The sequence below is a fragment of the Sarcophilus harrisii genome, chromosome 1 (genome assembly GCF_902635505.1).
Source record: "Sarcophilus harrisii chromosome 1, mSarHar1.11, whole genome shotgun sequence".
Classification (NCBI taxonomy): domain Eukaryota; kingdom Metazoa; phylum Chordata; class Mammalia; order Dasyuromorphia; family Dasyuridae; genus Sarcophilus; species Sarcophilus harrisii.
The window spans coordinates 496,294,508-496,315,785 of record NC_045426.1 but is presented as its reverse complement, the minus strand read 5'-3'; the positions used below and the strand labels follow the sequence as shown (position 1 = coordinate 496,315,785).

Here is a 21,278-nt window from a genome sequence, read left to right as displayed (position 1 = left end):
TATCTGGAAGCTGACATTTTAGAATTCTTTGACACTTATTTTGGATATCTAAACTCTTTCACCATGACTCTGAGGTGGGTACTTTTTCTCCCACCTACTTTTTTTTTTTTAAGTTTTATTTTGTGTATTTTCTGCTCCAGTTTAATTATAAGCTCCCTGAGGGTAGTGGGCTGCTTTTTTTTCATATCTTAACAGAATTCCTGGAACATAGAAGGTACAAAGAAAATGTTTATTGACTATTACTTATTTGTAGTTCCCAGTAAATCCAGAGCAAGTATATTTCAAAGAGATTCTGATTTTACAATCTTCAAAGGGAAGTAGAAGTTTAGTATTTGTCCAGTTATTTCAAACAATGAATGGGGTTGGGCTGTATAACTTTGGGGTGTATTTGTGGAAAGGTTTGACTATTCATTTTGACAGTTTGTGCTGATCAAAGAAGCTGAACTATTGTCATTTCACTGTGCAATGCAATGACCTATGAAGCAAGCATATGACATTGAAAAGTAAAGTTACTAAACCTTTTATAAAATTTCAACACATAATGGTAAATTCTTCAGGTCTTGAATTTGGAGAATTTGCCTTCAGCTTTTGGTTCAAACTTTTAATAATTTATTAACCACTTAGTAATTCACATAACCCCATCCTTTGTTTCACAACCTGGGCACCATGTTTGATTTATTCCTCACACTCCCCCCCACATGATACTTCTATTCAGTTCTCAGATAGATACTCAGCTATCCTCTATCTGTTCTCTGGACTATTGTAATAGCCTCCAAATTGATCTTCTACTTACTCTTTCCCTTGTCTAGTCCACCCTCCAGAGAATAGCCAAAATAAACTTCTCATTGTGCCTTAGCTCTAAGCATATTATTCCTCTTAATGAGAATATTCAGCAGTTCCTGTTGATTCTAGCCTTAGCCTGATATGTAAAGTTCTCCATAATTTGTCTTTTACCTGACTTTTCAGCCTTAATTGATGTTATTCTCTTTAACATATCACCTCCCAATCATATGAATCTGTTAGAACTTATGTTCTATTTGCCTCTATATTTTTGCAAGCATAGTTTCTTCTATCTATAATTCAATCCATCCTTATTTTTATCTATTCCTATCCTTAGCTTTTAGGAAAGCCCAACTTCAAAGCCATCTTCTTTAAAAGACTTTACCAATCCCCTCAACTAGTGTTACTGTCTCCCTCTTAAAAATACTTTATGTTTCCTTATATTTTGCTTTGTTGTTTAATTGTGTCCAATTCTTCACGACCCCATGAATGTCCTATCCATGGAATTTTCTTGGCAAAGATACTAGATTTGTTTGCTATTTATTTCTCCAATGGATTAATATTAGCAAACTGAGATTAAGTGACTTGTCCAGAGTCACATAACTAATAAGGGTCTGAAGCTTTGAAATTTGGTTTTTCTGATTCTAGATCAGCGCACTATCCATTGAACCACCTAGTCGTCTGACATAAATAATTTACTTCTCTGCCTGTTTGCTGTATCTCTGTCAGTAGAATATCAGATTCTTGAAAGCAGAGAAGATATTTGAATTTTCAGGACCTCAGGGCTTATTGCAATGCCTCATACATTGCTATCTTCTTAATAACTGTTGAATGAAATTGACCTCTCTGGGTCTCAATTCATTTGTCAAGTGGGGAAAATAAAACCTAAAGCTTATATCAAAGGGATATTAGGAATTTAAATGAAATAATTAGAGCAAAAAGATTTCATAAACATAAAGAATTTTTTCACTTATTTTCACATTAAACATATATGCAATAGTTATACACAAAATGCAAGGTTTTCTCTGAATTAGTATGTCCTAAATAGTTTTTGAAAATTAAAATGCTATTTAATGTCTACAGAGTAGATAAAATACACATGATATAATACTATTAAATATGAAAAAGACCATATATTTCTTTTGAGGCACTGAGTGGGAAATGGATAGAGTGCTAGAACTGGAGTCAGGAAGATTTGAGTTGAAATTTTGCCTCAGATACTATCTGTGTGACCTTTGGCAAGTCATTTGACTTTTTTGTTTCAGTTTCTTCATCTGTAAAAGGGGGAATAATAGTAGCACCTCCTTTTCTGTGTTATTGTGAGAATCATCTAAGATGATATTTGTAAATCTTAAAGTGATATATGAACATTAGGTATTATTTTATTATTATTATTAGGCTTTTATTATAAGTATTTTTGGTTACCTGAGTATACTTGATACCACATGCATTACTTTTGAATAATAGAATAGCAAGGAAATTCAATTGTGCTATTTTGTCCTTAAGATTCTGAAAACTTACCTTACTTTATAGTATAGTCTCCTTAAGGATCTTAGAATATATTCTAAACACATATTCTGCTTTTGTAATTATAAAAGTATATACTAAACAGAAAATAAGTAGAATTTGATGGCAAATACTTAATAAGCTAGTAATTAAATTAGAATAAAAACAGCACAGCACCCCCAAAACCAAAATTAAAAATTAATTTTAATAATTTTATTTTGCTTAATTTTATACACTTGATTGGCAAAATAAACTATTTTGAGGAAGCATTTATATAATTTTACCTAGTTTTTGACCTTGGGCAAATACATAACCTCCCCTTTCCTCAATTTTCTCATTTATAAAATAGGGATAATAATTATTGCATTAAATAACAATATTCTAAGGTAGATAATGCAATAAATCTTGCTTGCTTGCTGTGCTATGGGCACAAGGAATAATGGGAGGGGTATAAAAAAGGATTGAAAAATTATACAAATTTGATTCAGTCCTATTCACTGTATCTTTTCTATTCAAGTCTGGGTCTAAGCCACTGTCATCTGCAGTGACCTGACCAGGAAACACATATTAGTGGACTAACTCGATGTGATATTTAACTAACTGCATGCCATTAATTGTTTGGGTGACTTACATTCTTTTTCCACTTGGCTTTCCTTTGTAGATTATTGTCATGGGATTGAGAAGAAAAGTTAGAGGATAGAAAGATGACTAGATTCTTTTTCTTATTTTCCCAATATTCAACAGCAAATGTTCTTTAAATGAATAATTTTGTGGCATTACTATCACAACACTAAAAAAGTGAAAGCAGATGCCAAAGGTCATACAACAGTTGACTAGCTATGAAAATGATGGAAAAGGGTGTTGAATATGACTGCTTCTAGTTTTAATTTTAGGTCTGCAATTAATCTTTATGTGATATTAGCTTTTTGTCTGGGGAAAATAGGCTATAGAGATTTTTAGCAGAGTATGATTTGAGGCTATATTGTTTTTTAGTAATATATAGAAAAGGCCTTGCTTGTGAAACAGCTTACCAATAAATTCTCATTTTTAATTTGTTCTTGAAGGAAAGGATGTGATTAGGCAAGTTACCTATGGCCAAGCACAGGAGGACTTCTAATCTCATGCTTGTTCATTTTGGTAGCTTGACATTAGAACACATTAAATACTCTTAATGGATATTATCTAAGTAGAAAATCTGTACAAGTTCATTTCTAATAATCATCTTAAGCTTTATGCCTCCTCAGTAATCTTGGAGGGAAGTTATATTTCAGGGAAGTAAGTCATTATAAGTGCTAATCATGTTGAAAATGTCCTTGGAAGAAGTTATTATTTGATCACAGGTGGAACAAAGACTAATAAGGTTCTTAGTAAAGTTACAAAGAGAGGGAAAATGTCAAACTTTTACTAAGCCATCTAAGAGATTATAAATAGTCATTATCTACTTTGTAAGGGTAAAATGATTAATATACTATACTTGATACAATTGTTGGTTTTACTTAGGAAAGAGATTCGAAAATGAAGGACCAATTTACTTGTACTTGCTTAGTTCATTACAAAGATAATAGCTTCCATAAAGGGATAAAAGCCAGAGTAAGAATCATTAAGATTTACTGCCCCTTACTATGAATCCTGCTTAGATATTATAATCTTTCTTCAAGTAACTGATTGATGCTGTTTGAGTGGTCTAGATTAGTGGCTATATATTAAGAATCCCCTTTAAATTAGCCGCAGGTTTTAGGAATGAAAGAATTCACTCATTCCCGAATTATTAGTTGCAACATGAAAGTTTATTGTTAGATAGAAATCAGTTTACCAAGAGGTTGCTGACTTCTACAGAGGCAGATCTATGGAAAATGGAGTTTTGTACTGAGAATGCAGTTCTAAGTGACAGAAGGTACTGGCAGCAAAGGGCCCTGGCTACCAAGTTCCATCTGCAAAAGACCTTCATTGAAGGAAGCTATTATATTGGATCTTAGTGGGGGCTGGGACAGCCCAAATTGACTCATCTACAAGCTGGGTTTCATCTTGAGCTGGAATTTGAATAGAATTGAATGAGTTTCTTTAGTTGAATAGGGTTGGAATTCTGTTTGCTCAGGACTCAACCAACTTCACCTAGATAACAGAATGAAGCTGTTTATCTTGTTTCCCTCAGGTGGGGTCCCTCACTGAGTTGAATGTTCCCTTCAAGGAGTTTTAGAGTTTTGGGGTCCCTTCTTCACTATCATTTGCCTTATTTCTAGAAAGCAATTTTTCATCTCATATTTTAGTTCTAGTCATTGTGCCCTGATCCTGTCTCTATATTGCCTAAGAACCTGAGAAGATGAGGAAAAGAATTGCAACAAAGTGCTTAGTGAACTAATATTTGCAATATTTGGAAGACACTTACCTCCAATTTATATTGATGTATTAGCAAGGATTGAGGCTATTGTAGATAAATACCATTTCTGAATAAGAAGGAAACTTGGAGGTCATATAGTTTAACCCTTTAATTTTAAATATGAAGAACTAAAAACTCAAAGAATAAAATGCCTTTCTGAAGATCACATAGTTAGCTACTGGTAGCATCCAAACTTGAACCCAGAGTTCTCAGCTCCTAATCTAGTATTCATTCTATCATACCATTGCAGTCACTGCTTTAAAAACAATGACAACATTCTGAAAGGAAACAAGGATTTCCTTGACTGAAAAAATCCTTGTGAAGTGAAATCAACAGATCCAGGAGAACATTGTATACATTAACAGCACTATTATAAGAGTGATCAAAGACTTATCTAATCTGATCAAGACAAAGATCATTGACAATTCCAGAAGGATTCATGATGAAAAATGTTATCCATGTCCAGAAAGAGAATTGAAGAACTCTGCATGAAATTTCAGGTATACTTTGTAAACTTCTTTTCTATTGTTTTGTTTTGTTTGTGTTTTCTTTTGTAATGTGGCTAATGTGTATAATTAAAATCTAATTGTTTCCCTCCTCAAGGATGGGCAGGAGGGAGAGAGAGTATTTGTAATTTTAAAATTTTTATATATAATTGGAAATATTAATAATAATTTAAAAAATTCAGGTCAATAAGAACTTAGAAGCACAACAAATATTATCTTAATATTTACTTAAAAGAAATAGGCCACATTAAAATATCCACATTAAAAAATTCTTGCTTATCCCTCTGTGGGCAGAGGAGAGTGTGATTTGCTTTGGTGAAGGCTTAAGTCTAGTCTTAGATGTGTTCTTAACACAATTCAAAAGAGGGAAAAACAAATCTATCATCAGAAACATAGAAAATCTGACATCTAACACAGAGGAGCCAGGCAATACGATTCCCAAAGGCCCATTGATTCCTATGTTAACATTTTAATTTGGGAGCCTCTGAGAGGCTTGTGAAACCTATGAGAAGGACTGCCTGTTGGTAAAGGGTGAATGGGGAGAAGGCTTTCCATTCAACAAAGGAGTTTTGCTCCCAAATCTTCATGTTTCAGGTGAGGGATAGGGCTTTGTCAGGGCAATGAAAGATGTGTTAAAACCAAGAAAAAAATGAACTTCCAGATAAGTTCATATACTAATATGTGTGTAGTACATGTAAATATATGTATTTGTATATATCTGTATCTCTATATAACATTCAAGAAAAGGGTATATATGTATACATATATATATAGAGAGAGTATATATTTACAATCTATTTATCTTCTGTCTATCTTCTCATCTATCTATCTACCTTTTTTCTGAATGCTTTTCTTTAAAAAAAAAACTTATCTAAGAATGAGATTATTGTGTATTTTCTAACACAATTAAAAATAAAACATATGACATGTTTTTTACAATATAAATTTTTACTGTTCTCTGACCAAAGTTTTAACTTGAAAAGAACTGCCCAAATTCTGTGAAATAAGAGGGCTGAGCAACTACAAAATAAGCTTCCTCTCCAATTCCCTCCACTTTTCTCCCCACTCTGTATTCATCATTTTGATCAATACCTGAAATGAAGTAAAAGACTTACTAATAGTAAGATAAATCAGAGACTAATCAAATGTATTATATTAGACACTAAAATCCTCTTAGCCTATAACCTGAAAGCTAGGAGAAAAAATAAGGAATCACTGTGTGATTAGTTTACCTTTGTATCAAAATTTAAAATATTTTCAATTATTTTTTGAAGATGGTATACTTAAAAGTATAATTTAATACAGATCCTCTTAAACTTCCTATAATCCATTATTCCTCTTGGAGTATATATGTAGAACAACTGCCTCACTGGGAATCCTGTATTTTTCCAGATTTGTCCTAATATAGAAGCAGAATCTTAAAAGAGAGATATTTTCATTCTCATGCATCCTCAGAAGACTTTTGAGACCAGTTATACTGGGTTCCGACCTGATGTAAATCAAGCTATCCAATAGCATAATTTACCATGTTAAATTTTAGCACAAGGCATCAACTAGAATGTTAAAAATGCCTTCAATGAGTACTACATTTGTAAAATGACCAGACATAAAATTAAGACAATTATACAGATAATTAATAAATCAAGTTGGAACATTTCAAGCAGTGAACTTTATATACTAATATCTTTTCCTGAATTGTTTGGGCCAACAATTTTTTTACTTCCTATTGCAAATGCTGCCATGGCCTTAATTTTCAGTTTTTAAGCAATTGGGGATATATTCCTCAAATTCAGGATTTTAGAATTTAAGTGCAGTGCTCTTTTACAACTAAGTATTCCCAAGAAAAAACAACAGACCTTCGATTTTTGGATTTAAATTATTTAAAACTACTACATTTGAAATTTATGTCAGCATATGGCATGTGATGGATACAAATCTATTGACATTTTTTTTTAAACAAAACTATAATTGCATTATCCTTTTCAGACTAACTTTTGTGACTCCGTTTGGGGATTTCTTGGGAAACAAACTGAAGTGACTTGGCATTTCCTTCTCCAGATCATTTTATAGATTAAAAACTGAGGCAAACAGGTGGTTTGCTCAGGATCATACCTTTATTAAGTATCTGAGGTTGGATTTGTACTCAAGAAGATAAATCTTCTTAATGCTAGATTCAGTACTATCTACCCTTTTTTCTAGCATAAAATTTATTTATTTTTAATAAACATTGCTTTATGTATCATGTTGGAAAAGAAAAATCGGAGCAAAAGGGAAAAGCCATTGAAGAAATTAAAATAAAACCAGAAAAAGAAGTGAATATTGCATGTATTCATTTACATTGAATTTCCTTAGTTCTTTTTCTAGATGCAGATGTTTTTTTCTGTCCAAAGTCTATTGGGATTGCTTTGAACACTGAACCACTGAGAAGTATTAAGTTTTTCATAGTTGATCATCACATATTCTTGATATTCTTGTTATTGTTTTCATTGTATTCCTTGTTGTTGTAGTTGGATTTTTTTTTTTTTTTTTTTTTTTGCTAAGCATCAGTTCATGTAAATCTTTCCAGGCCTTTCTAAAACCAGCTTATTCATAATTTTTTATAGAACAAGAATATTCCATTACCTTCAAATACCGCAATATGTTTAGTCATTCCCCAATTGATGAGCAGCTATTCATTTTCCAATTCTTTGCTGCCACAAAAAGAGCTGCTACAAACATTTCAGTACATGTTGGTCCCTTTCCCACCTTTATAATTTCCTTGGGATATAGACCCAGTAATGGTACTGCTGGGTCAAAAGGTATGCATATTTTTATAATCCTTTGAGCATAGTTCTAAATTGCTCTCCAGAATGATTGATTTCACAACTCCACCAACTATGCATTAGTGTCCCAGTTTTCCCATATCCTCTCCAATATTTATCATTATCTTTCCTGTCATCTTAAACAATCTGAGAAGTGTAAGGTAGGACCATAGAGTTGTTTTAATTTGCATTTCTCTAATCAATAGTGATTTAGAGCATTTTTTATATGACTATATATGGTTTTAATTTCATCTGAAAAATTGTCTGTTAAAATCCTTTGACCATTTCTCAATTGGGGAATGACTTGTATGCTTATAAATTTGATCCAGCTCTTTATATATTTTAGAAAGGAGATCTTTATCAAAAGCACTGGCAGTAAAGATTTTTTCCTAGTTTTGTACTTACTTCCCTTTTAATCTTGTTTCTATTGGTTTATTGTACAAAACCTTTTTAATTTAATGTAATCAAAGATGTCAATTTTGCCTTTCATGCTATTTTCTACTTCTTTTACCATAAATTCCTCCTTTCTCCAAAGGGGATTTTGGTATCTTATTTTGACCTTATTTTGGTATTGGGTGTGAGATGTAGGTCTACACCAAGTTTCTGACATTATTTTCCAGTTTTCCAGCATTTTTTGATCAAATGGTGAGCTCTTATTGCAGGAGCTGGAGTTTGGGAGTTTATCAATGGTCTTGATTATTCTGTCATGTATATGTAATCTATTCCATTGATCTACCACTCTCTCTAGCCAGTACCAAATAGTTTTGATGACTGATGCTTTATAATATAGTTTTAGGTTTGTTACTGCTAAACCCTCCTTTGTATTTTTCTCATTAATTCTCTTGATATTTTTGACCTTTTGTTCTTCCAGATGAATTTTGTTGTTATTTTTTTCTAGTTCTATAAAATAATTTTTGGCAGTTCAAAAAATTATTGAACAAGTAGACCAATTTTGGCTGAAGTGTCATTTTTATTATGTTAGCTTGGCATATCCATGAGCAAATGATATTTTTCCTATTGTTTAGATCTGATTTTATTTGTGTGAGAAGTGTTTTGCAATTGTGTTCACATAGTTCTTGGGTTTGTCTTGGCAGGTAGAACACCAAATATTTCATTTTGTCTACAATTGTTTTTAAATGAAATTTGTCTTTCTATCTCTTGCTGATGAGCTTTGTCAGCTATGTTGAGAAATGCTGATTATTTGTGTAGCTTTATTTTAGATCCTGCAACTTTCCTAAAGCTGAGAATTGTTTCTGGTAGATTTTTGGATGATTTTTTAGGATTCTCTATGCATAGTTTTATTTCCTTATTGCTTTTTCTAATTCCTTTAAATTTTTTTCTCAATATTTTTAGAAAAATGTTGAATAATATTGGTGGTAATGGCCATCCTTGTTTCATCCCTGATCTTATTGGGAATGTGCCTAAGTTCTCTTCATTATAAATAATGCTTGCTGTGGGTTTCAGATATATAAGGCTTATTATTTTAAGGAAAGCTCCCTTCATCAGTATCCTCTCTAATGTTTTTAATAGGAATGTGTGCTGTATTTTGACAACAGCTTTTTCTGCATCTGTTGAGATTATCATATGATTTCTGTTAGGTTTTTTAAAATTTATATGGTCAATTATGGTAATAGTTTTCCTGATATTGAACCAGCCCTGTATTCCTGGTATAAATCCCACTTGGTCATAGTGAATTATTTTGCTTATAAATTGTTGTAATCTCTCTGTTAATATATATATATATATATATATATATATATATATATATATAATTTAATTTTTCTCTCAATATTTATTAGGGAAATTGGTGTGTAATTTTCTTTCTCTGTATTGGTTCTTCCTGATTTATATATCAGCACCATATATGTGTCATAAAAGGAATTTTGCAGTATTCCTTTATCTCTTTTCCCAAATAGTTTACATAATATTGGAATTTATTGCTCTTTAAATGTTTGATAGAATTCATTTGTGAATCCATCTGGCCCTGTAGATTGTTTTTAGGAAGTTCATTAATTTCAATTTCTTTTTCTAAAATTGGAATATTTAAGTAATTTATTTCCTTCTCTTTTAATTTGGAAAATTAATATTTTTGTAAATATTCATCCATTTCAGTTAGATTGTAAAATTTGTTGCCATAGTTTGACAAATTAGCTCATTATTATTGATTTAATTTCTTTGTTATTGGTGGTAAGTTCACCCTTTTCATTTTTGATTTGGGTGATTTGAGTTTTTTTCCCCCTTTCTTTTTCTAATTTAATTACCCAAAGGATTATCTATGTTGTTGACATTTTTCATAAACTCAGTTTTATTTATTAGTTCAATAGTTGTCTTAGTTTCATTTTTTTAACTTTCCTTTGAGTTTCAGAATTTCTAATTTGGTATTTAATTGGGGGTTTTAAATTTGTTCTTTTTCTAACTTTTTTAGTTGCATGTACAATTCATTGATCTCCTCTTTATTTTATTCATGTGGCTATTTAGAGATATAAAATCTCCTCTAAAGATTGTATTAGCTGAATCTCATAGGTTTTGGTATGTTGTTTCATTATTATCATTTTCTTGGATGAAATTATTGATTGTTTCTTTGATGTGTTATTTGACCCACTCATTCTTTAAAATTAGATTATTTAATTTCCAATTGGTTTTTAGTCTATCTTTCCCTGGACCTTTATTGAAATATAATTTTTATTGCATTGTGGTCTGAAAAGGCAGCATTTACTATTTCTTCCTTTCTGCATTTGATTGTGAGGTTTTTATGCCCTGTGGAATGAATTCCTAGACAAAATAATGAATTAATTAATTCCATTCACTATGACCCTAAACCAATTCTAGTTTTCATATTGTTTTTGGGCAAATATTCTTGTGTAATGATAATACTGGGTGGGGTGTGGGGAGGAAGAAGCTGACAATAAACTTATCTATTAAAAGTCTATCTATAATCAGCACTATTATTTCTTCCTTTATATTGATTTGCCAAAGTATAAGTGAGATTAAACTGATCTCTCATCTTCTTTATTTACTTATAAATGTCTTATTTTCTCACAGCTTCTGTTTGTTTAATTTTAACTTATTTATGTTTTTCTCAGTTTTCCTTGTATAGCTTTTCTATTTGTAATATTTTTAGATTATCCTTTTTTCAGTTTTTCAGATATTTCAAGACAGTTTTTTGTTTTTAAAATCATGGTTTTATTTTTTCTGGTTATATATTTATATACTAACTTTTAAAATGCACATTTCTTTATGAATCATGTTGGGAGAGAAAAATCATAACAAAAGGGAAAGACCACAGTAGAGAAAAAGAAACAGAAAAAAAGAATTGAACATAGTATGTGGTGATTTACATTTCATCTCCATATCTCTTTTTCTGGATGCAGATGACATTTTCTACCCAGAGTTTATTGGGATTGTCTTAGATCACTGAACCCCTTAGAAGAAGCAAATTTTTCATAGCTGATCATTGTATAATCTTGCTGTTACTATGTACAATGTTCTATTTGTTTTGCTCAGCATCAGATCATAGAAATCTTAACAGGTTTTTCTAAAATCAGTTTGTTCATTATTTTTTATAGAAAAAACAATAATCCATTTCATTCATAAGCCACAATTTATTCAGCCATTTCCCAACTGATAAGCATTTATTCATTTTTCTACTTCTTTGTTACGACAAAAAAAATGATTATAACATTTTTGGACATATACTCCTTTTCCCTTCTTTATGATTTCCTTGGGATACAGACCCATTCATGGCACTACTCTTTTGAAAGATATGCACAGTTTTATAGCCCTTTGGGCATAGTTACAAATTGCTTCCCAGAAGGGTTGGATCATTTCACAATTTCACCAACAATGTATTTATGTTCCAGTTTTCCCACATTGCCTCCAACATTTGTCACTTTCTTTTCCTGTCATTTTAGGCAATCTAACAGGTATGAGGTGATACTTCAGAGTTGTTTTAATTTGCATTTCTCTAATCAATATGACAAGTGCATTTTTTTCCACATAACTATAGATGGCTTTAATTTCATCATCTAAAAATTATTCATGGATCACTTGGAAAATGACATTCTTATAATTGAGATTTTTTCAAATGATGCTGTTTCATTGCTTTCTGTTGGTACTGCATAGTTGTGATAGAAAAGTTTGACAGGCATTGACTTAGGGAAGTTTTTCCACATTCACTTTTATGCTTACATATAGCCATGGAAAAGTCATTTGCCACTCTAAGCTTTACTTCTCCCAGCTTTATGACTAAAACATGATATAGTAGAGATTTTGGAGTACTTGCTGAGAATATTAGAAGTCCTTGGATTAGAGTGTGTAGTAGCACTCAAAGACTGCTCAGTTTGTTTTGAGATTTCAGAAGATTTGAGAAAGGACTTCCATCTAAGTTTTGTGGTGTCAGATGGAGAAGCAATGAAGCAAGAGAGACACGAAGAGATGATTATGTAGGCTTGAGAGAAGGAGGTGTGAGGCACTCTGTGACAGCAAAGTGAACCCACTTTGGGGCTGTTGCTGAGGATGGTGAAATCCACAATTCCTAGCACATTGTCCAGCATATTTCTACTCAACATTTAAAATTTGCTCCCTTTCTGCTGCAATCCACCCATTCAGACTGCCTGATATGATGATGAAGAAAAGGGTGACTTGAGCTGAGCACCCTGTCACAGATTTCACTTCCTTCTTTGAATGTTTTCCTCTATGTCTGTTACTTTTTTTTTTATTAAATAACTTTTTATTGACAGAACCCATGCCAGGGTAATTTTTTACAACATTATTCCTTGCACTCACTTCTGTTCCGATTTTTCCCCTCCCTCCCTCCACCCTCTCCCCAAGATGGCAAGCAGTCCTATACATGTTAAATAGATTACAGTAGATCTTGGATACAATATATGTGTGCAGAACCGAACAGTTTTCTTGTTGCTCAGGGAGAATTGGATTTAGAAGGTATAAATAACCTGGGAAGAAGAACAAAAATGCAAGCAGTTTACATTCATTTCCTAGTGTTCTTTCTTTGGGTGTAGCTGCTTCTGTCCATCCTTGATCAATTGAAACTAAGTTAGATCTTGTCTTTGTTGAAGAAATCCACTTCCATCAGAATACATTCTCATACAGTATTGTTGTTGAGGTATATAATGATCTCCTGGTTCTGCTCATTTCGCTCAGCATCAGTTCATGTAGGTCTCTGTATTCGTCCTGCTGGTCATTTCTTACAGAACAATAATATTCCATAACATTCATATACCACAATTTTATGTCTGTTACTTGATACTGCTACTAAATTACATGGCAATTAGTTAATGAATGTGGATTAAGTCTATAAGTATGTGGTTTGAGATTAAGAGAGAAGAAGCTAGCTCATGAGAGGGAGAAGAGATTTCTCCAGTTTTACTGTGGTGTTGGTGAGCCAATTAGAAAAGGAATTTCTTCAATTTTTGTAAATTCCTGAGAATAAAAGAGTTAGAGGAAAGAAATAATGTGGTGGGGAGTGGAGGAATGAAACACAACAGATAGGGGAGGGATTAGAGTGATTATTCTTGTATCATGTAACCATTCTAACAGTATCACATCTGCCAAATGAATAGTTAAGTATATCTCAACCTCTGAACTTTTCTCAGTTTTTCACCATATGCTTATAATCTTGACAATTCCTGTTTTCCTCATTCAAGCAGTTCTTGAAATTCTGAATTTAAAAAAGAAATGATCATAGTATCGAAGAATATCAGAATTGTAAGATGCTTTTTCTGCTCCAAGTACCCCGAATAAAAACTCCTGGGTAATACACTGTAAAAGTAAGCATTCTTAAAAACTTCTAGTGAAAGGGTACCTTTGCCTCCTAAGGCATCCTGTTCACTTTTGGATAGCCCTAATTGTTAGAAAGTATTTTTTTTTCTTTATATAACATTCAGATTTGTTTCTCTGAATCTTCCATCTATTGCCCTGAGCTCTTTTCTACTGGTCCAATGACAAGTTTCTTCACTTTTTTCATGTACCATCTCTTCTAATCACTGAAGACAGCAATCAATCCCATTTTCTCTCCTATACATTATTTCTGGTTCCTTCAACCAATATAGGTAGAGTATAGACCCATTGCTCTTTACAATCCTACCTACATTCCTTTTAACTCCATCTTATTAATGTATTTCCTAAGGTATGGTGTTTCAGAACTGGGCATATCTCAAATCAACTCTTTAAATCAAACTCCTATCTCAATTATGCCATGTGCCATTGATGAACATAGCTTGTGGCTTGTTCGCAACTCAATCCTGTTGATTTATAAGTTGTATAATTTTGTTTTAGAGCCTCACAAAGTCCCACATAAAGAACATATTGTTAATTGCTCAGTGATGACAGTAACAATAAGAAGAAATGGCTATATTAGCTTAAATGATCAGGCAAAGTGCAAACTATATCTACTTTGTCAAGTAAGACCTTTACTTAAAGTATGATTTTGAGCCAAGGAAGAATTGCATGAATATTACCTACTTGATTGAGATTGATTTCTTCTTCTTCTCCTCTTTCTTGTTCTTGTTCTTTATCTCTCTTTCTTGATCTACAATTTTGAATTTTGATATGGCCTGATTCCAATTCTTGTTTTTCCAAGAGGTTGAAAATTGTTCTACTCTTGTCTTTTTGAATGTTCTGGCATTCTAAAATTTGTTTAAGTCATTATTTAAAGGAGCAGTTTAGGGGATAGAACTGCAAATTCCTGCCTTTACCAGCTTGACTCTGCTTTTCTGGTTTTTTTTTCCAACAGGATTGATATCTATAAATTTAGGGTTCTGAAGTCATAATGTTTGTACATAATCTTAACTGTTCTCTTACATGTAGTTTGCTTGCCTACTTTTATTATAATATTTTGAATACTTTCTTTGGTCCTTAATATTAGGCAAGTTTTTCTTTCTGAATTGTAGAGGGATGGAACTCTGAAAAGGTACTTGAATCTAAGACAGCAGAGTATTTAAGGCTAAGTACCTACTCGATATAATGATTCTATAAACATATACTTAGATGATATGGTGATGTGATGGCCCTCTTCAGGATTGGCGCCTGCTGAAGGTGGTGTGATGAGGTGAGGTGATCCTAGGGAAGGATTGGAGGGCTGGGGAGAGAGTCAGAGTCTCTCTGAAACAGTTAGCTCAGCAGGCTCCAGACTCCAGAGTCCAGGATCCATCTTTGAGGAGCCACGTGGCAGCTTACCTGCCTCTTTCACTTCTCCCAAAGACTAAGGACTTTGACTGATCCTGACTCTGATCCTGAGGCCTCCAGAGAGTTAGCCTGGATGTTACACTGAATATTTACAATGAGGCCAAGTTACATCAAAACAGAAAATATACTATATGAAACACAGGGATTCTTGGTTATGATTCCCCATTCTTTCACTCAATAGCTATATGACTTTGGGCAAGATTCTTTCTGGCCAGAAACTGAAGCCTCAGTTTCTTTAATGATAGGAATAATCTACTCATAATCCTATTGTGAGTATCAAATAAGCTATCATATGCAAATTGCTTTTTATCCATAAAGTCTTTATAGGCATAAATTCTTATTAACACATGCAACTCAAAGCTCTAGCTTGATTAGAAAGTCAATCAGTTTGTAATCTATCTATTTCTTTAATCTACAATATTTCTTCTTCCAATTTATAGAGAGAGCAATCAAATTTGATGAGTACATTAATAACTCAGCAGTAATGCTTCTGTTTCATAAGTGAGAATTAGTTTTTAAATCATTATACATGGTTATTGATTAGTTTGCATCTGTCAATTTTCTATGAATATGCATTATTCTGTAATTCACTGGCTGTTTTCTGATTTGGCTGCAATGCCACAGGACCATCATATTCGAGGATAAATCTCTCAACTTGATTTGTTGGAATCAATGCTTGAATTAATAAAAAAAAAAAAAAAGGTCTAACCAGAATGCTTAATTTAGTCTCTGAACAAAATCATATTAGTTGTTGGAATTTTACAATTCAAACGTTATATGCGTTATAAAAATTAAGCATTTATATATAAAACAGTAAAAGGGATAATCTTAAGATAATACACATAAAATTGACAAAAACATTTTCCCATAGCCTGTCACAATAAATATAGATATTTGAGACACCTAGAAGAATTGGTTCTTTCTTCCTTACCAACATGTAGGTGAATGATGCTTACCTTCTAATAAAAAGTATCATTTCCAATGGTCCTGGCTCCAATTGCATAGCTTCAGTTCTAGAGAGAGTATGGTACAATTAATACATACTGGTCTCATAGTCGGGAAACTTTAGATTTGAATCTTGCCTCATGTACTTAGTAGTTTTATTTCTTGATTTAGAAAACTGAGGGTCTGTCTCCCAGATTCATTCATTTATTAATTCATTTATTTATTTAGATTTTTTGGACTAAGTGAATGAAATAGGACATTCTTTGTCTCAGTTGATATCTAGTCTTTTTTTTTTTTTTTTGGCTGAGGCAGTTGGGGTTAAGTGACTTGCCCAACGTCACACAGCTAGGCAGTGTTAAGTGTCTGAGGCTGGATTTGAACTCGGGTCCCTCCTGACTTCAGGGCTGGTGCTCTGTCCAACTGTGCCATCTAGCTGACCCTTATGGAAATTCTTTGATAAAGTATAACAGAGTTTCCATTACATACATGCATCAGATTCCTATGTAGGGACAGAATCCCTATGTATCCCAGTTAGAAGTTATCTAATGTGGGGCAGCTGGGTGGCACAGTCAATAGAGCACCAGCCCTGAAGTCAGGAGGGACCGAGTTCAAATCCAGCCTCAGACACTTAACACTGCCTAGCTGTGTGACCTTGGGCAAGTCACTTAACCCCAACTGCCTCAATTAAAAAAAAAAAAAAAAGAATTTCCATGAGTCAAAATGGTGTCTGCCTTCTTTTATTTTGGGGATAAAAGAACTTACACCCTGGAGAAGGACCTCTTGAAGGAGTCCTGGAGTTAGACTGTATTTACAGCAACAAAATAACTATTCAATTTAACATTTTCAATTCAAAAGAAGTTACTGAACTAGCCTGTGAGTTCATTCCAAATACTACATCCTATTGTGATGTATAGACCTAGTGTGAGTTTCTTTCAAAGAATAAAGATCTAAAAGTGTTTTAGTTTATGTGATAGGACTTAATCAATTTTAGTTAAATTTAAATCTATAACTTTTAAATAAATATTCAACACAGTGTAGCTAGATAAAATTTTAGTTGAAACTGAATGTGGAAAAGTACCAATGGTTCCCCAAACAAATCAATTTTAAAGTGGTACTATGAAAATATGTCATTTATTTAAAATTGTCAAAAAGTTATTTTGTTGGAAAATGATATGATAGACTTACACATATTAAACAGCTTTTCTAATATAATTCTTCCCCTAAATCTGCCAAAGTATATCACTATGTACCCAGAGTTCTGTAACAGTACAGCTGTGAGTTCATGTTTGTTTATTAAAATTCAATATCTTAGTAAGTTTTGGGGCTAGGAAAATCCAATTTCAATCTCATTTTCTCCCTCTGTTTCTGGTATTAGATAGCTGGGATTTTCACTCAGTTCAAGACTAAATGCTATAATCTATTTTGTTGTTGTTTTTTGTTACTTGACCTGTGATTTCATTTAATATAGAGAAAGCCCAGTGAGGAAACTTCATCTTTCTTTGCAGGTGAGTACCTGTTCTTTATTATTTTTATTGAGACTGTTGGTTTTTACATCTCATTTGTATATTTTCTCTTTATATTATGTATTTTATTTTATACATTGGCTTTTTAAAATTTTTGAGTTCCAAATTCTATTTCTCCTTTCTTCCCTACTTATTATTCCCCTTTCCTGGGATAGAAAGGAATCTAATGTAGGTTATATATGTACAATCATGCAAAATACTTCCTTATAATTCATTTTGTACAACAACTAAAAAAAAAAAAAGAAAGATATCGAAAAATAGCATACTTCAATCTGTATTCAAGCCATATCAGTTTTTCCCCCTCCGAAGCTGGATAATATATTTCATAGTCTTTTGGGAGCGATTGTCTTAGATCCTTGTATTGCTGGGAATAGCTAAGTCATTTATAATTCTTCATCAAATAATGCTGCTGTTATATGTACAAGGTTCTCATTCTATTCATTTCATTTTGCATCAGTTTATTTAAGTCTTTCCAGATTTTTTCTGAAATTATTCTGCTTGCCATTTCTCATAGCACAATAATATTATTTTACAATTATATACTACAGCTTGTTTAGTCATTCCCAAAGGGAAAGCCATCCCTTTAATTTCTTAGCTACTATAAAAAAGTATAACTATTTTGCTTTTTATACTCTTAGTTGCATTGAGCACTAAGAGGTTAGGTCAGAACATTAATATAGTGTAAAAAGCAGGATCTGAACTTAGGACTTCCTTACTCTGTGACTGTCCCCCTATTCACTATACTATGCCATCTTAGGAGGGTAAAGCTACCTCCATTTACTTTGATGCCTTTTTGTGGTGTGCCAGTGACCTTGGGTTCCCAAATGCCAGAATATCACAAGATGATGCAGAAAGTTCTACTATATTAGAACTGGCAAGGGAATTATTGTCCATATAGACAAATTATGTTATGGATAGATCATTACCATATAATTGGGCCAGATTAAGACCAACTCATTGAGAATGTCTACTAAAGTGTAAAGGAGCTACAATCTGTTTTAGTGGAGGGATTATACACAATTATGATATAATGGATATACTAAAACACTGGAGGGCAAAATTAATTAAACTGAATCAATTGCATATGTTGTTTCTGCAGCTATGTGAACAACAATGTTTCAGTTGTCAGTTATTTTATGTAGCTTTAATACAATTTTTCTCTTATTCATAACAAATAGTGAATTTGTTCTGAATGAATGAACATAAAGTCAAAATCTAAGAAATTTTGCTTAATTGATTTGTTTTAAATTTTGTTAAACATCTAAACTACTCCCAGCCTTCTAATATTAGCATTGCTATAAGAGAGGAAAAAAAGTGAGTTTCTACCCTCAAGAAGCTTACAATTTTGTTGGGGAAAAAAGGACACACAAAATAAAAATGGAAAAGAAACATATGGGCAAAATAATGTATTGCAAATTGTATTTAAAAGTATAGTGAGTACAAATAAGTATTTTTTTCTAACTTAACTATTTTAATTTATGGCAGGAACATTTTCTAAGTCATTGAAGATTGAGATCTCAGACATCTTTCACTTTTTTTCCTTGAATAACTATATTTTATTAAGTGCCATATCATATAGAATACTTACATTTTATTATGGTGATAATCTATGTGTTGTGGTATATAGGAAATTGCTCTTTAATCCAGGAAGATTTAGTTTACATTTCTGTCTTTAAATATTTACTAGCTGTATGACTCTGGGATGATAAAGCAAACTTCTCACCTCTTTATGGAGATGTAATGGACTAAGGTCTAGATTAAGATATCTATTTTCAGATGTGAATCTATCCAATTTCCACAGTATTTGCTTTTAGTGCTCCCCAATGTGTATTTCATGCCTTAGTCAACCTGGAATTTTTTTTCTGATACTTAAACGTAAATCATAGTTTCTCTTCTCTGTGCTTTTTCTTACGTAATTTTCTCTGCCTATAATTCTTCTATGCGTCTACACATAACAGAATCCTATTCAGCTCAATGTAAAAATTCTGCATTAAACCTTCCACAATCATCTAAGCCAGAAATTATTGTTTTCCACCAATAAATTCCTAGAGGACTTATTTTATACTCCATTCTTACACTTGGAAGGTATCTAGATCTTTTAAGGACAAGAACCCATGTGGATGGGGAATAGTTTTCACAATTATTAAAATTACCAATTACCTTAAACATTATTATTTAGTTAATAGTAATTATGGAATAGACTTAGTATGTCTAAAGCATAGTAAGAGATGGTAGTAAGCATAGTAAGTAATGGAGGATATGAGGGAAATAATTAAACGTTCCACATATCAACCATATTTTTATTTAATAGGGATCAGTGGCCACATTCTTATTTAGATACTTCAATTGGTTTACAACCTCATTAGTATGGATATTCACTGAGGCAGGTGGCAACCTCTCTGCATCTTTTTAACATTTTCAATTATTGACCATGTAGTCTTGCAAATCCATTATTGCTAAGCAGAGAAGATATGCATTTGCCTAGTTATCCACAATTACTTATTAGCCCCTGGGTTATAAAAGAGCCTTAAGATATTCAGAAATCTGACCAAAGCAGTGTCATAGTCAGTAGAGATCTACCTATATGACATGCTCGTACAATAGCTAAGAGTTAAGTATGTAGAATGCTGTTCAAGAAAATTAACAAAGCATGGATCAGATTGAATTCATAAAACAGAGGTATAAGGAGGGACAGAGTGAAAGAAGAGAGCTAATAAAAGGGGGAAAATACAGTTATCAATAGTAATTGTAAAATGAATTTTGAAGCAAGTTTGTCTGATAAGGCCTTATTTCTCAAATACAGAGGGAGCTGAGTCAAAGTTATATATATAAAAGAACATATGATCTGAGTCCATAGGGATACAAATTCATGCATATGCTTTGACCTAACAAACACCATTATTTGGCATGAATACTAAGGTGATTTGAAAAAAAAAAGGAAAATGACCTATATACCTATATATACAGAAATATTCATAGCAACTCTCTTCTTAGGACAAAAAAATGAGAATGAGGGCTGTCTATCAATTGGGGAATGGCTCAAAAAACTGTGGTGTGTGTTTATGATGGGATATTATTGTTCTATGGGAAATGATAAGCAGGATGCCCATAGGGAATTAAAAAACCTTGGAAATCCCTCCATAACTCAAGCAAAGGGAAATGTACTATAAACAAAATGATAGCAATATTCTGGGGTGTAATATAATCAACCATGACTACTTTGAAGGATTTATGGTGAAAAATCTTATCCATCCCTAGAGAAGGAGCTGATTGTGTGGCTGAAAACAGATTAAAGCCTAATGGGTGGGAATAAGGGAGATAACCTAGAACTCAAAAATTTTAAAAACATGTATAAAAATTTTTTGGAATGGAACTGGGGAAATATTAAATTAAACTAAGAAATAGATGTATAAAATACATCTGTATCTTTAGAGAAAGAGAGAAACAGAGTGAAGTTCCACAGGTTCAACCATGTAGTTAGAGGGAGTTAGAAAAGGAGTATTAGAATGTAGTTCTCTGAACCCTGTTCCTTTTTGGGTACATCAGGATTTTATTCAAGGGCCAAAAGGAGTCTACCCATGGCTTCTCTTTGTATAGTTGTTCAGAGATGAATTTTTCCTTTGGTATTTTTGCTGAT

At 32.5% G+C, this 21,278-nt stretch overlaps 1 long non-coding RNA gene across 1 annotated transcript in view; it reads left to right on the top strand.

Annotated features, from left to right (window-relative positions):
- The first annotated feature begins 4,916 nt into the window (after positions 1 to 4,916).
- LOC116420609 overlaps positions 4,917 to 21,278 on the top strand; it is a 94,561-nt gene continuing 78,199 nt past the window's right edge. The window contains exon 1 of the long non-coding RNA XR_004230975.1: positions 4,917 to 5,163. This is a non-coding gene — a long non-coding RNA (uncharacterized LOC116420609). The remainder of the gene's footprint in view (positions 5,164 to 21,278) is intronic.